Source organism: Cariama cristata, unplaced genomic scaffold, assembly GCF_000690535.1.
Source record: "Cariama cristata isolate BGI_N322 unplaced genomic scaffold, ASM69053v1 scaffold3447, whole genome shotgun sequence".
In the NCBI taxonomy this organism is placed as follows: Eukaryota; Metazoa; Chordata; class Aves; order Cariamiformes; family Cariamidae; genus Cariama; species Cariama cristata.
Window position 1 is genome coordinate 97,303 of NW_009624763.1, and position 12,206 is coordinate 109,508.

Here is a 12,206-nt window from a genome sequence, read left to right on the forward strand (position 1 = left end):
TGGTGTGGTGGAAGAAAGCACGGCCATACCAGTTCATTAAAAACAGAAAGCCTCTTTTATGGGAACACGCATACTAGAAATGGGAAAAAAATCAATGGGCTAATCTAATCCGTTTCAACCAAAAAACAAGGTGTATTCCCATGATAGAGCTTTTATCAGCTATTAAACCAACACAACATTTGATCTTACCACGTGTTTATCAAGAGGGTTAATCTATCCAGGAAAATATGGCACTCGACAATGAATAGTGTCCCCTGTGTTTAAACAGAGAGAGTCCAGTCTCACAAAAGACCTAATATTGAGTCACAGGTTGTAGAAGGAACAGCTTTGTTAAGGGTGTTGATAGGCATCACACAACGAGGAGAGCTTTTCTCAGAGCCAGTATCTGATGGGGAACGACAGGGCCTACATCCCTCCCTAAGCTTTTCCCAGCCACCTTTTTTTTTTATTAAATCATAGTCAATATGTTACAAGGACGCCACGTACTTGACTTTTTCTGCCTCAAAAGACAGGACGCGGGCGCGTGTATCAGAAACACGAGCAGTCACCTGTCTCTCTCGTGACTGAAGTCCTTGGAGCTCATGAGCTGTGAGACTGGGAGACACCAAGGGACTTAGGTGGTCACAGATCCAAAACCAAAGGTCTCTTGAAACCAAGGGGCCAAGGAGCTGACTCTGCTCTGTCACCCTGCTCAAGGGCACCCAAGTTGTGGCCGTGTCTCTGGAGCTGGGGTGAAGAGGTGAATGTGAATGGCAGATGAAGTGTTGATCAGAAGTAGCAACGTCAGGAAAGGCTCCTGTTGGTTCCTTGTGGTTCTTAGGGCGTTCGGTGGTAGAAAGAAACCGAGTTTGTGCAGAGAACAATTCGTATCCTTGACCGCTCTGGCTGTGACAACAGCATAACTGCGTTATTTTCCTTTGCCTGCTGCAGCTACTGTTACGAGATGATAAGGAAAAAAAAAAAAAAGATGACAGGGACCTCCTATATAAAGTGTTCTGATGAGCCACAGGTTTTCGTCACGGCCAAGGCGCACACTGCAAAACACAGAGAACGCGAGACGATCTGCCAGTATAAGCCCATACGCTCGCTGCGTATGCTAGCAGCAAAGTTGAGCCTCAGCACTGGTTGAGGCAGGAAAAAGCAAGGAATCCCAAAATCACATGTGGTGGTGTCCCATAGGGAAATGTTGTAGGGGAAATCCTGTAGAGGAGATGTTCACCTTTACCAAAAATGCAATCACTTTCCCCTGCAGAATCTAAGTCAAAAGAAAAAAAAAAAAAAATTTGGTGACTGTTCAGAACTCTTACAGTTCACATGTAAAAGAACATCGTAAGACAACTTTTTCTCTACCACACCCAGAGAGAAGTTCTCTCAAGGCTGAAGCTAGTTGGTATGAAAATAGCCGTTGTACTTGGAGCAGGCCGATCCCACCTCCCGGCTGGTGCTGTCCCCGGGCTCCTGCCGGGGCTGCGCGGTGCAGCAGCGAGCGGGGCGGCTGACGCTGCGGAACCGCAGGGGCTTGGGACCTGGCGTGGGAGATGCAGGGTTTGAACTGCTCTTGGAGGGTCTAGGAAGCAAGTTTACCAGCTATGATGTAAAAAATAAAAACAAAACCAAGATAGAGCAGCTGCAGTAGACAGATTCCCTTCTACCTCACATCCAAATGGCAGATACACAGAGTGCAAACACGGCATTAACGTACTGAGCTACAGGAATGCTTGGCTGCCCATCGGGGCTAGCAAAGGTAATGCTGTCTTTCCACCAACCCTGACACCTCTCTTCCCTCCCCAATTTCTGATTTCCCAGTGGAGAATTTGCCAGCAGCAACGCAGCCAAACTTTCTGCCTTTGCCACCAAAGCAAGTGGGAAAAGGGAGAAAGAGTCTCGTCCTTGGAGCCAGGCAGAAGCCATCAGGACACGGTCCTGGGCAACTGGCCCTCGGTGGCCCTGCCTGAGCAGGGGGGTTGGAGGGGATGCCCTCCAGAGTCCTTGCCAACCTCAACACCCAACAAAGCACCTTCACCCTGGGCAGTGAAGTGGGACCTTCATTGCCATCAGCTTGCTGCAAGTCTGAACAAGCCGGTCAGGTAGGACATGCTGCAGTTCCACAGCAAAACGTTCTCTGGTTTTAAGTTGGAAACCTTTTGGCTGCCTCTCCATCCAAAGAACACTACTGCAAAACCTGTGAACACTAAGTCGCTGCCACCCTCCCCAGATTTCAAACTCCACGCATGTGTTCTCCAGATCGCTTTTGTCAAACTGCAACTGTGTGCAAATCCACAATGCATCAGTTCGAGGTCTTTTTTTTTTTTTTTTTTTAAATAAAATTCTAGTCTGTTTTTATTGATGATGGCTTTTTGGTTTTTTAAGGTGTGGGGCTTAGGGACTGAATCAAATGAATGTAAAAAAACAAATACAAACAAAAAAGCCTATTCTCAGGGCCAGTGAGTTGCAAATAATTTTTAAAATGCCTGTAATTACATCATCTCAATAAAAAAATTTAATATAAAAGTGGGAATGCCAAATTTTGTTGGTGCAATCATTGCTACAAGGTCCTTTCTTTTTAAAAACGATGGTACCCAAGTAGCTACAGCACATAGCAGCTGTTTTCAATCAGGAAAAGAAACCTGCAGGCTTCCCGTGCCCAAAGGTGTATGAACAGTGCCTGGCTCTTCCCTGGGCAGCGTTGTTCGGAAAATTTCACGCTGTCCCTCGGAGTATTGACTTTCCCACCTGCCCTGAGAGCTGAGCAGCGTGCCCCACTAGTGCCTAGATGGGAGCACTTGGGTCTCCTGCCTCCTCTTGGAGAGGCTATAGAAGCCAAAACCAAAACCAAGGTGGTGCAATGACTGTTGCATCTTATTTATCCTGCCAAACAGGCCAGGCCAAGGAGTTTGAGAGCAAGAGGGCTTGCTGCAGTACTCATTTTTGCAAACCGGTCTAGAAACCCTGCCACTGATACGTTGCCCTTCCAGCACGGAGGGGACCTTATTTTCCTGTCTTCACCCCTAACCAGGCCAGGCACAGGGACATCAGTGCCAGGAGGTGCTGGATGCTTAAGAGACAGCAAGGTTAGGCGGCACAAAGCCGCTCACCGCTGCCCGTCACTCCCTAAGGCAGTCCTTGGCTCCTGCCGAATGGGGTTACCGGTGCTCACGGCCGTGTGAGACCCCTGGAAGGCTTCTTAATGCGCTGCTCGACAGGTGCCACCAAATGCCACGGCAAACACACCTGGTCAGCAGCGCACAGCCCACATCTAGTGCTCGCTGGTGGGAGCAGTTCGTGGCAGGTTAAAGCATTTGGATCCCAGCTATGGCTCGGGATGACCCCATGATAGTCTGGCTGATCTGGGGGTTATCTGCTCAGCTGCTCCTTGCTCAGTACTTGTTCTTGGGTTTCTTCCACTGTTGTTTTTAAACCACAAGGCAAAGGAGTAAGCACTAAACAAACCCCTCCCTGAACCAAGACATCAAGCAACAAGGAAACAAAGTGTGTTGCTCCATAATTCAGTCCCTTCAGGCCATTTCCCTTCATTTTAGAAAAGGAAATAGATGTATCCTACACCCTCTCACAGCCTTCTGTGCACCCTGAACAACAGCAACCGCTGCAGGCTGAAGGCATACGGAGGAGGTTCTCAGTGGTTTTGGCTATCGCTCCGGTGAGGATTAGTCTCAGCTCAAGAACTAGTCGTGAGTCCAGAGAGACGATAGAGAACAGCCGTCGGAGGCTGTAGGACAGAAGAGGCCCAGCACTGCATGCCCGATACATCTTCCGCTCACATTTGCAAAATTAATTCAGCTGTAAAAAGGAAAGCTCCCAGGCCAACACCAGCGCGGGGATCACGGATGATGCACACGTTTGCAGACTACAGCTACCACAGGCAAGACGGTGCACGCTTCCTCCGTAACGCTCCCCAGCGCTGACCAGGAGAGTTTCGCAAGGGTGTCAAAGAGGACCTCCATGACTGTGACGCACGCCCCGGGACTTACAGAGGCTGCCGGTGAGCTACTGACAGCAGCATTTTTTTTTTAATTATGTAGCAACCCATTTTAAAGTAAGACTTAGCAGAAAGGTTTTCACTTCTCCCAGATGAGACTCCACCTGTGAGGCACAAGCAACCAACCACATGCTTTTTTCCCCTTCAAAGACTTAAACTGATTCAGACAATCCTGACTTCAGTTTGAAACCCAAGCAGCAGCTTCCGAGCAATGCAGAAGGAGCCATCTATGAAAGGTGTCGGGGCATGAGGAGAGAGAGGACGCAGAACCATGGTACAAAGCCAAAAAACAAGTGTGCTTCACTAACCACCTGAAAGAACAGACTGGTGTGTCAGTGTAAATATTCTAATAGCACAGGACCAGGTGGATCTACCGCATGTCAGCTCTCTCCGCACAGGATTCCCATGCACCCAGGGATCTGCCGGCTGCACTGGATTCACCCCAGGCACCACCTTGCCCAGTTCTGCGGCAGACAGCAGCACCCCTTTTCACCCCATGCCAGGCTGCGCTGGTTTGGGCGCAGGACGAAACGTCATGATGACGGCATGCGCAGCATACACTGCTGGGGGAAGAAGAAGGAAGGGGGGATGTTGGGAGTGATGGCGTTTGTCTTCCCAAATCACCGTTACACGAGACGGAGCCCTGCTTTCCTGGAGATGGCTGAACATCTGCCTGCCCATGGGAAGGGCTGAATGAATTCCTTGGTTTGCTTTGTGTGTGTGCACAGCTTTTGCTTTACTTACTAAACCGTCTTTAACTCAATCCAGGAGTTTTCTCACTTTTACCCTCCCGATTCTCTCCTCCATCCCAACATGGGGCGAGTGAGTGAGCAGCTGCGTGGGGCTGAGCTGCCGGCTGGGGTTAAACCACGACAAAAGCCTGGAAGAACTGGAAGTCATGGCAAATTATACCTGATAGGAGAAAGGTGCCCTAATTCACAAGCTGCTTCAGAAGAAACAGCTGAACACATACTGCCATCCCGCCAGGCCCAGCAAGGAGGAGGTGGCTGGGGAGGGATGCAGCCCAGTTCAAACTTTCCCCTCACTGGAAAGCCTCCTAAGAGCCCAAAAGGCAATGCTGGAGGATGAACTTCCCAGCACCTACTTCCAAAAGAGGCAAGGACATGAGGTGCCAAGAAATGAATGCCAGGGCAGCTGCAACTCCAGCACAAAATGCAAGACAGGACTGCACCCACCGGTGAACAAAATCACATTAGTTTCTTCATTCTAGGCATTCCTACCTGTTTTCTCCAACCAACTCAAAAATTTTATGTCGTTTTGCAGTGAGGGCAGAAAAAGAGGGGCGAGATCCTGTCTTCACCTTCATCCCTCCAGTCCGCTTTTTCCTCACCTTGCTGCCTTAAGAAAAGGGGAGTGGGATGTGGATGCTCAGCAGCCAGTTGTCCCCTATACAGAGAGACATTGGCGTGCCGTCGTCGGTGTGCCATGAGCAGCAGCGTCTGCCTCGCTGCCGAGCTTGTGGGCGGCCTGTCCCACGCCAGCTCCCCTTGCTCAGCCTGAGCTGGGACCAAGGATGGCAATGTCACCAATGAATGAAACAGCCTTTTTCCTCCTCCCCGGTGGCAGTAATGTTGTATCCCTGCTGTAACAGCCCTCATTTGCTCAAAAGGACAGCACTAACAGTGTGTAACAACTATTTTCCACGGCGGATCATCATAACCCGTTTCCTTACTGACCGGGTCCTTACTGACCGGTTCGCCACCCGCCGTGTGCCCCTGGTTAGATCGCCCACTGAAAAGTAAGGTTTAGGTTGTGTGTCAGAGTTCACTCTGCAGGACACCGGTCACTTCTTGTGATTTCTGTCAGGCTGGGGCAGGTTAAACATACAAATGGGAAAAAAAAAATAAAAAATCTGGCAATTGCTATAGAGAATTGGAGCAGTGCACACGTTTACTTCAGTGTTGTCCATTTGTCAACAAAAGCGAGTGCGTGCATCTCTGCTAGCCCCAGTAGAGCATCAATATATTCCAGCACAGGAACCAGGCTGAGATACCAATTTAACACCAAGCAGACCTTCTGTCTGTGACTGCACCAAGCTGGCTCCCACAAACTACAACCAACATTTAGGGGAAAAAAAAGAAAACACAGCACCTTCCCGTAAGACAATAGAGGTCGTTATGACCGATACGATCAGTTGTAAAACCTGCAGGGACACATCAATCTTTCTGCCTCCTGCAAACACCTGTACATAAAGTTTCTCAGCATCTCAAAGTGCTGGAGAACAGCCGCAACAGGAAGAACGATAACTGTTCAGGAATTAGAACTGATCTCCTGCTGCCTGATAAACACTGTTAGCCTGGGGTTGTTGACTTGAAGCCAAGCTCTGCTAAATGGACAAAGTTTTCAAGTCAGCCCTTCCCGGTGTTTGACGAGGTAAAGGGAAGGAACTGGAGTGAAGACAGCTCGAACAAAGCAGGTATTGTTTCTCATGGGCTCCATAAAGATGTGAGCACGTGGCCCAGCAGAAGAAAGCAAGGAAAAGAAGCAGGGTTGGCATGAAAGCTGAGGCGAGTAAAGAGGCAGTTTGGACGATCATGAAGATGAAAGCTGGGCGTGTTCACCACATGCGTCCCCAAGGGCAGGGCCAAGGTCAGTAACTTTTGTTCGGCTAATGCATGCTTGCAGGATATGAACCGGTCCTCTGTTCAAGGACCTGCAGAATGAAGACTCCACCTCCTCTGTACCAAAGGTTAATCACCCCCTGCATTAAAATCTGCCCTTTCCTTTCCATTTAACTGTATCTTAATTCCACTTCCAATCGTTAGCTCTCATTATGCTTTTCTTCACTAAATTCTGTAAACCGTAGTATTCCCACCCATACACGAAGATCCTTACTGACTGCAAGCAGTGCAACTCATACTTTTTTTCCCAACTAAATAAGCAGAATGCAAGGGAGGAACTGAAGCTCCCTCGTCCTGGTGGGGCTGCTCCTGGCTCGGAGAGCTGCGGGATGCAGCCACACTTCGTTTCGTGGGGCGCTGTCTGGGCCGCTCCTGCAGGAAAGGCTCCGGAGAGCATCTCAGTCTCTTGGGAACTGGCGGATGTGAAACAGAAAGGGGAAGGGGAGAAACCCACATCAAGGTGCCATTTCGGTCCCATGAGAGCCCAGGTAACCCAACAACCATGCTTCTTCCAACCCTCCAGCTAGGGTGGGAGGTTTTCTCCCTGCCTGGGAATGACCCTGGGGAGATTGCCTGCAAATACGTTAGCAAATACCTCAGTAAAAGAGGCTGCCTGTTTCCTTAGTTCTTTTCAAAATGTTCTTAGTGCTGGTGAATGCTCTTGGGAATGTGCTGTCTCACAGACGAAGGTTTCTTCCTCTTCACATGCCTTCCCAGCTCACATCCCAGTTCACTCCTAAATATTCAGTGGACTCAGCAAGCAAGAATAATTAACAGGCAAGCAAATTTCACGTGGCCAGGAAGTCACCCAGCATTCAATTCGCATAGTCCAAGCCACTGCTGAAGTTTCCTCAACATTACACAGAACAGGAGGAAAAGGGGCCAGATAGATCTGCCGTTCCGGGGCTAATGATTTCACGCATGAAGTGACACCTTTGCTCTGCTAAAGCCAATGGAAATGGGGGCTGTGTAAAATCTGTGCAACACAGAGAGCTGGGCGGTGTCCACTGAAAATATCCTACCCAGGAAAAATTGAGGGTTTCCTACAAAAATAAAACTTAACCCCGACAGCAACCTCCTCAACCAAGCCAATTCCCACCCTGGAGTGAAAAATATAACAATTTGTTTTGATGGTACTTTGCAGAGACCTGGATTCAGTGCTGACATCCGTCAACTCCCAACACAGATAAACTGACAGCACCAAATCAGCCTCAGACCCACTTATCAAGGACGTAGGCAGCCAGGGTTGTCAAGTCATGTGTTTTCCAATTAGAAGAGTTTCGTTAGAAATGTTTTCACATCAAGAGAGAAATCTGGCGTACAAAAAAGAAACAATTCATAAAATTAAGCCAAGTCCATCTCAAGACATAAGAACATAGGGCCCAATTTCCAAAAGGACTGATGAACTCACAGTTTTCACTGAAGTCAACAGAAACCACTGGTTTTGTATTTCAACATCGGACTGCTCCTTTAGGCTCCCACATCCATTGATTCTTCGTTTGCGCACATTACTGAGGGTACCTTGCATTGCTCTTTCTAAATGGCTCAGATTTAGCAGCTTTGCAGAGTTTTCCTTGCCTAATGTCAAGGTCTCGCCACATCTACATGCTCAGACGGCTTCTTTGCCGCCCTGCAGCAAACCTTTGCAGGAGCCTGGCTTAGGGAGCGGTGGACAAGGGATTGGGCAAGCGACATCCCTTGGAAAACTTCAGTGCAAGGGCTGGTCTCCACAGAGGGAGGGCAGGAGCAAAACACAAGTGCCATTTGAGATAGCCAAGACATCTGCACAGGCCTGGTGGGACGTGCTGGAGTTGTGCATCCAATCCATTTCCCAAATGCTTCTGGTTTGGGAAGTGCAGGTGACAAAGACACCGTAGCAAGGGAGGATAAAGCCACCCTTTTACCTTCATGGGCAGGTAGCCCAATAAAGACCTTTTTAGGTGATGTTTGAGAGAAGAAATGGCGAGTTGTCTTGGGATGAACTCAGCTCTCGTGCTCCAGACCATCAGCAAAAGGGTTGGAGGGGGTCCCCGAAGTGCAGCATCTGTGGCCGAAGCAGACGTGCGCAGCGTGGGAAGGGACAGAGGGAGAGATGCCCGGTCCCTGCTGAAAAGCAAACAAGAGAGCGCGGTTACGGGTGTGAGAGGCCGATTGCAAAAGGGTAAATATTTATCCGAGAGAATTTTAGAAAGAAGGAAACATTTTTCATTCGGTTGTAAGTCTTTCAGGAAATTATTCATTTTTCCAATGAAAACATTTTCTTTAAATTCAAAACAACTGTTTTTCTCCCGGCTTTTGTTTACGAAAGAAGGAAGAGTTTCGGCTCTGCCCTTTCTCATCCGTCCCCCCCAAAATGTCAACCAAGCCTCACATCTTGAGTTGAGAACTCATTTTTTTTGGAAAGAAAAAAAAAAAAGCAAGCAAGTGTTGTGAGGTTTTGCCGAGCAGCTGTAGCCACTGCTGCAGAGAGGAGGGACGAGGGATTCTGCTCCTCTCCACGTGTTGGAGATGGGCACGCGTTACTTGCAATGAGCTCGTCAGAGCCAAAGGCCGACTGCCAGAAAAGCAAAGGGGCAAAACAATTGATTGACCTCTTCGAGAGCCGTTTAAGCGGTCCTAGTCAGAACACGAGCATCTCCTGTCTCTAGTTCACTCCTACTTTTTCCACCTTGGTACATTTTATGTAAGAAAGACAGATGCCTCTTGTGGGCCCCAGCCACACGGGGTCTGTACGCAATGAGTGAGCAATTTCCAGTCCCCAAAATGTCCTGTCGTCTTTTGCTCTTTCATCTCCCATTTCGTAGCAGTGTTGCCAGTATCCCTAGGAAGCCACAAGAAAAATTCACAGGTCTTGTGCTGTGACTGAGGGCTGGTAACTCGGTCTATCGCTAAGCCCAGCTTCGCCAAGGAGTTTGTTCCTCAGAGGGGACATCTGCCCTTATCCTCCGCCAAGACTCAAACCAAGAGGTGCTACCTCCAGGTTCACAGATATCTCAGCTGCTGTGGTAATAACGTGACCAATCTAGCAAACTATTTGGGTGCAATTTAAATCTTACGAATGCTGAAATAAACCAAAATTGAATATAAATCACGGGCCGTGACACAGGAACTGCCCCTGAGTGTATCGGCCACCTTTTGCATCCACGAAAATTAACAGTGTCTTAGTGTGCAACCAAATTGAGACCATATCACGGTAAATCCATGTGAATGCAGGAATGGATGTGCCTATGTGGGAAAGACAAGGTGTCAGCCCACCGGCAAGCATGAGTTGTTACAAACCAGCAGGAGACAACGCACCGCTTTCAGGAGCAGCTGCAGAAACGAGAGGCACACACAGCTGCAACTGAGACTAAGAAAGGCGGGGTGGGGGGAGGATGGAGGACAAAAATAGGGTAGAGAATCAGTTTCCCAGCTCCAACCGCTCCTGTGACCCATCCTCTGGAGCAGCCAGCACAACCTGGCTTACCCTAATTGACAACAAGGAGCCTCTCTCCCACATCTTCAGCCACAAATGTGAGTCTGGTAAACCCAGATCCTCCCACGTGTTCCCACCACCCTCCCAGGGCCAGCACCAGTCCTGTGGCAGCCACCACACACCCCGACCTCAGCGAACATAACCTGGACAGAAGGAAGAGGCTGGTTTTTCAGCTGCTTCAGCTCCATGATCCGACTCACCGCCCAACTGCGCAAACAGCGATGCTGCTGCAAGATGGACAGCGGGAACATGCATCCCAAAACGAGGAGAGGAGAAGACTTAGTTTGCTTAAAGCTATTGGGAAACCGCAGCCCAGCTAGATCCTCGCTTGGGCCAGCTCTCCGTAGCCATCTGCTTCCCACAGCGCTCCATGCTGCCATTTTCTTTGTGTCTTCAGTCATCTAACCACCCGTCCCTACCCAACACAGCTCCACAGCAATTCGCCTTTGAGCAAACCAGGCTGGAAAACTGAATTCCTGGGGCATGGCATGGTCTTTGCACAGATAGCAGAACAGCGATGCTAGTGGTTGTCCTGCTGTCTGAGCAGGTGCAGGCAGTTGGCTGATGTGCTTCAAAAGAGCTCAAATGTGCACAGCTCTCTAAGGCTTGTAACTGCAGCCCTCACCATTTATTTTCTCCCTTCCAGTTACGTCCCCCTACAATTGTTCTTTGCAACTGTTTGAGAGTGGCCAACGAACCCAACAGGTCTGCTTCAAAAGAGCCTATAGCTCCTCTGTCCGGGAGTTAATGGCTTTCATGGCCGGGCAGAGGAACGAGAGCGGGGCAGAGGAACACCGAAGACACAAGCAGCAGCACGGGGCACTCCCACGGTTCGAAGGGGAAGCTTCAGTTCCCCTGGCCGGACCCTGCCATCTTTCACAGGCGAGGCGCTGCCCCTTTACTCACCAGGGAGCACCACATCTCCCCAGACAACACCGTTGCCTTCCACTGGTGGTCTCCTGTGGCAAGACCACCCTACGTGTAGGCTTTCGAGCGACGCCCCATCCTTTTCAAGATAAAAATCCACCAGAAAGGGAGTTCACTTCAGTACAAGTTACATCTGATTATCCAAAACACATCACAGTCTCCCGGCTGCTTCCTTGGCACAGTGACACGCACTTCCAGCACCCTCCAAAGAAACAGCTCTTTTGTCTTGGATAAGGAGTTGGCCACAGAATTAACCACCTCCACACAAGATTGCAGTAATTCCCAGGCTCTGAAATCCTCAGGATATTCACTTGCCAACTCCCACCACTATTTTGATCTTTGCAGCCTCAGTGAAGATGAGCTGGGGGAAGATGATGGGTGTTGCAAGCTAGCTGGGTGTTGCTCTGCTCACAGAGGCAGCAGGTACTTTCCTAATGTCCCTGATTGCCCTTGAGCAATTCCCCCTCCCCTTGAACCCTTCTGGTTCTTTGCTGCATGGTGAAGTCCAAGACAAACACCGAGGGGATTTTGGGGGGGGGTTAGTTTTGTCCTTTAGCATCATGTGAGGAGGTCCCATTGCCACAACCGCGTGTGGCAGCTGCTGTTGTGCAGGCACAACAGTATCTGCTGCATAGAAAGCAAGGTCAAACAAAACTGTTGGAGGGACTGTCCTGTCAAGTTATGAGGTTCAAAATGGACCCCCTGGCTTTCTAAACTCCTTCTCAGAGAGGAGGTTAGGTGTGGCTGGATCCACTCCTAGTCTCAGACTTGGTCAACCATTTATGTCTAAGGATTATATAAATATATACGCAACCAAACCAGGCAGATAGCAAACTCAAAAGGAGAAGTTACTTGTCTAACCAAAGTTGAAACTCAGGATAAAAAGAAAAATATGCTCTTAACCAAAATCACTTTACTCGCTGACGAACATTAAACCACAGGTTCAAGATACCAAGTGGAATTCAATTACCACACAGCTCGGGGATCCCCAGATTTTGGAATGATAATCCAAAATGCGCAATCACTCAGGTATCAGATGAGGGCTCTCGGCCTGCAGACGTTACCTCAGGAGGCGTCTCAACCCAAGGGGAGAGCCCCTGACTGCAGACCCCCTGCTCCGAGGAGGACCCACCCAACATGGCCGCCCTACCAGGCAGGGCTCCAT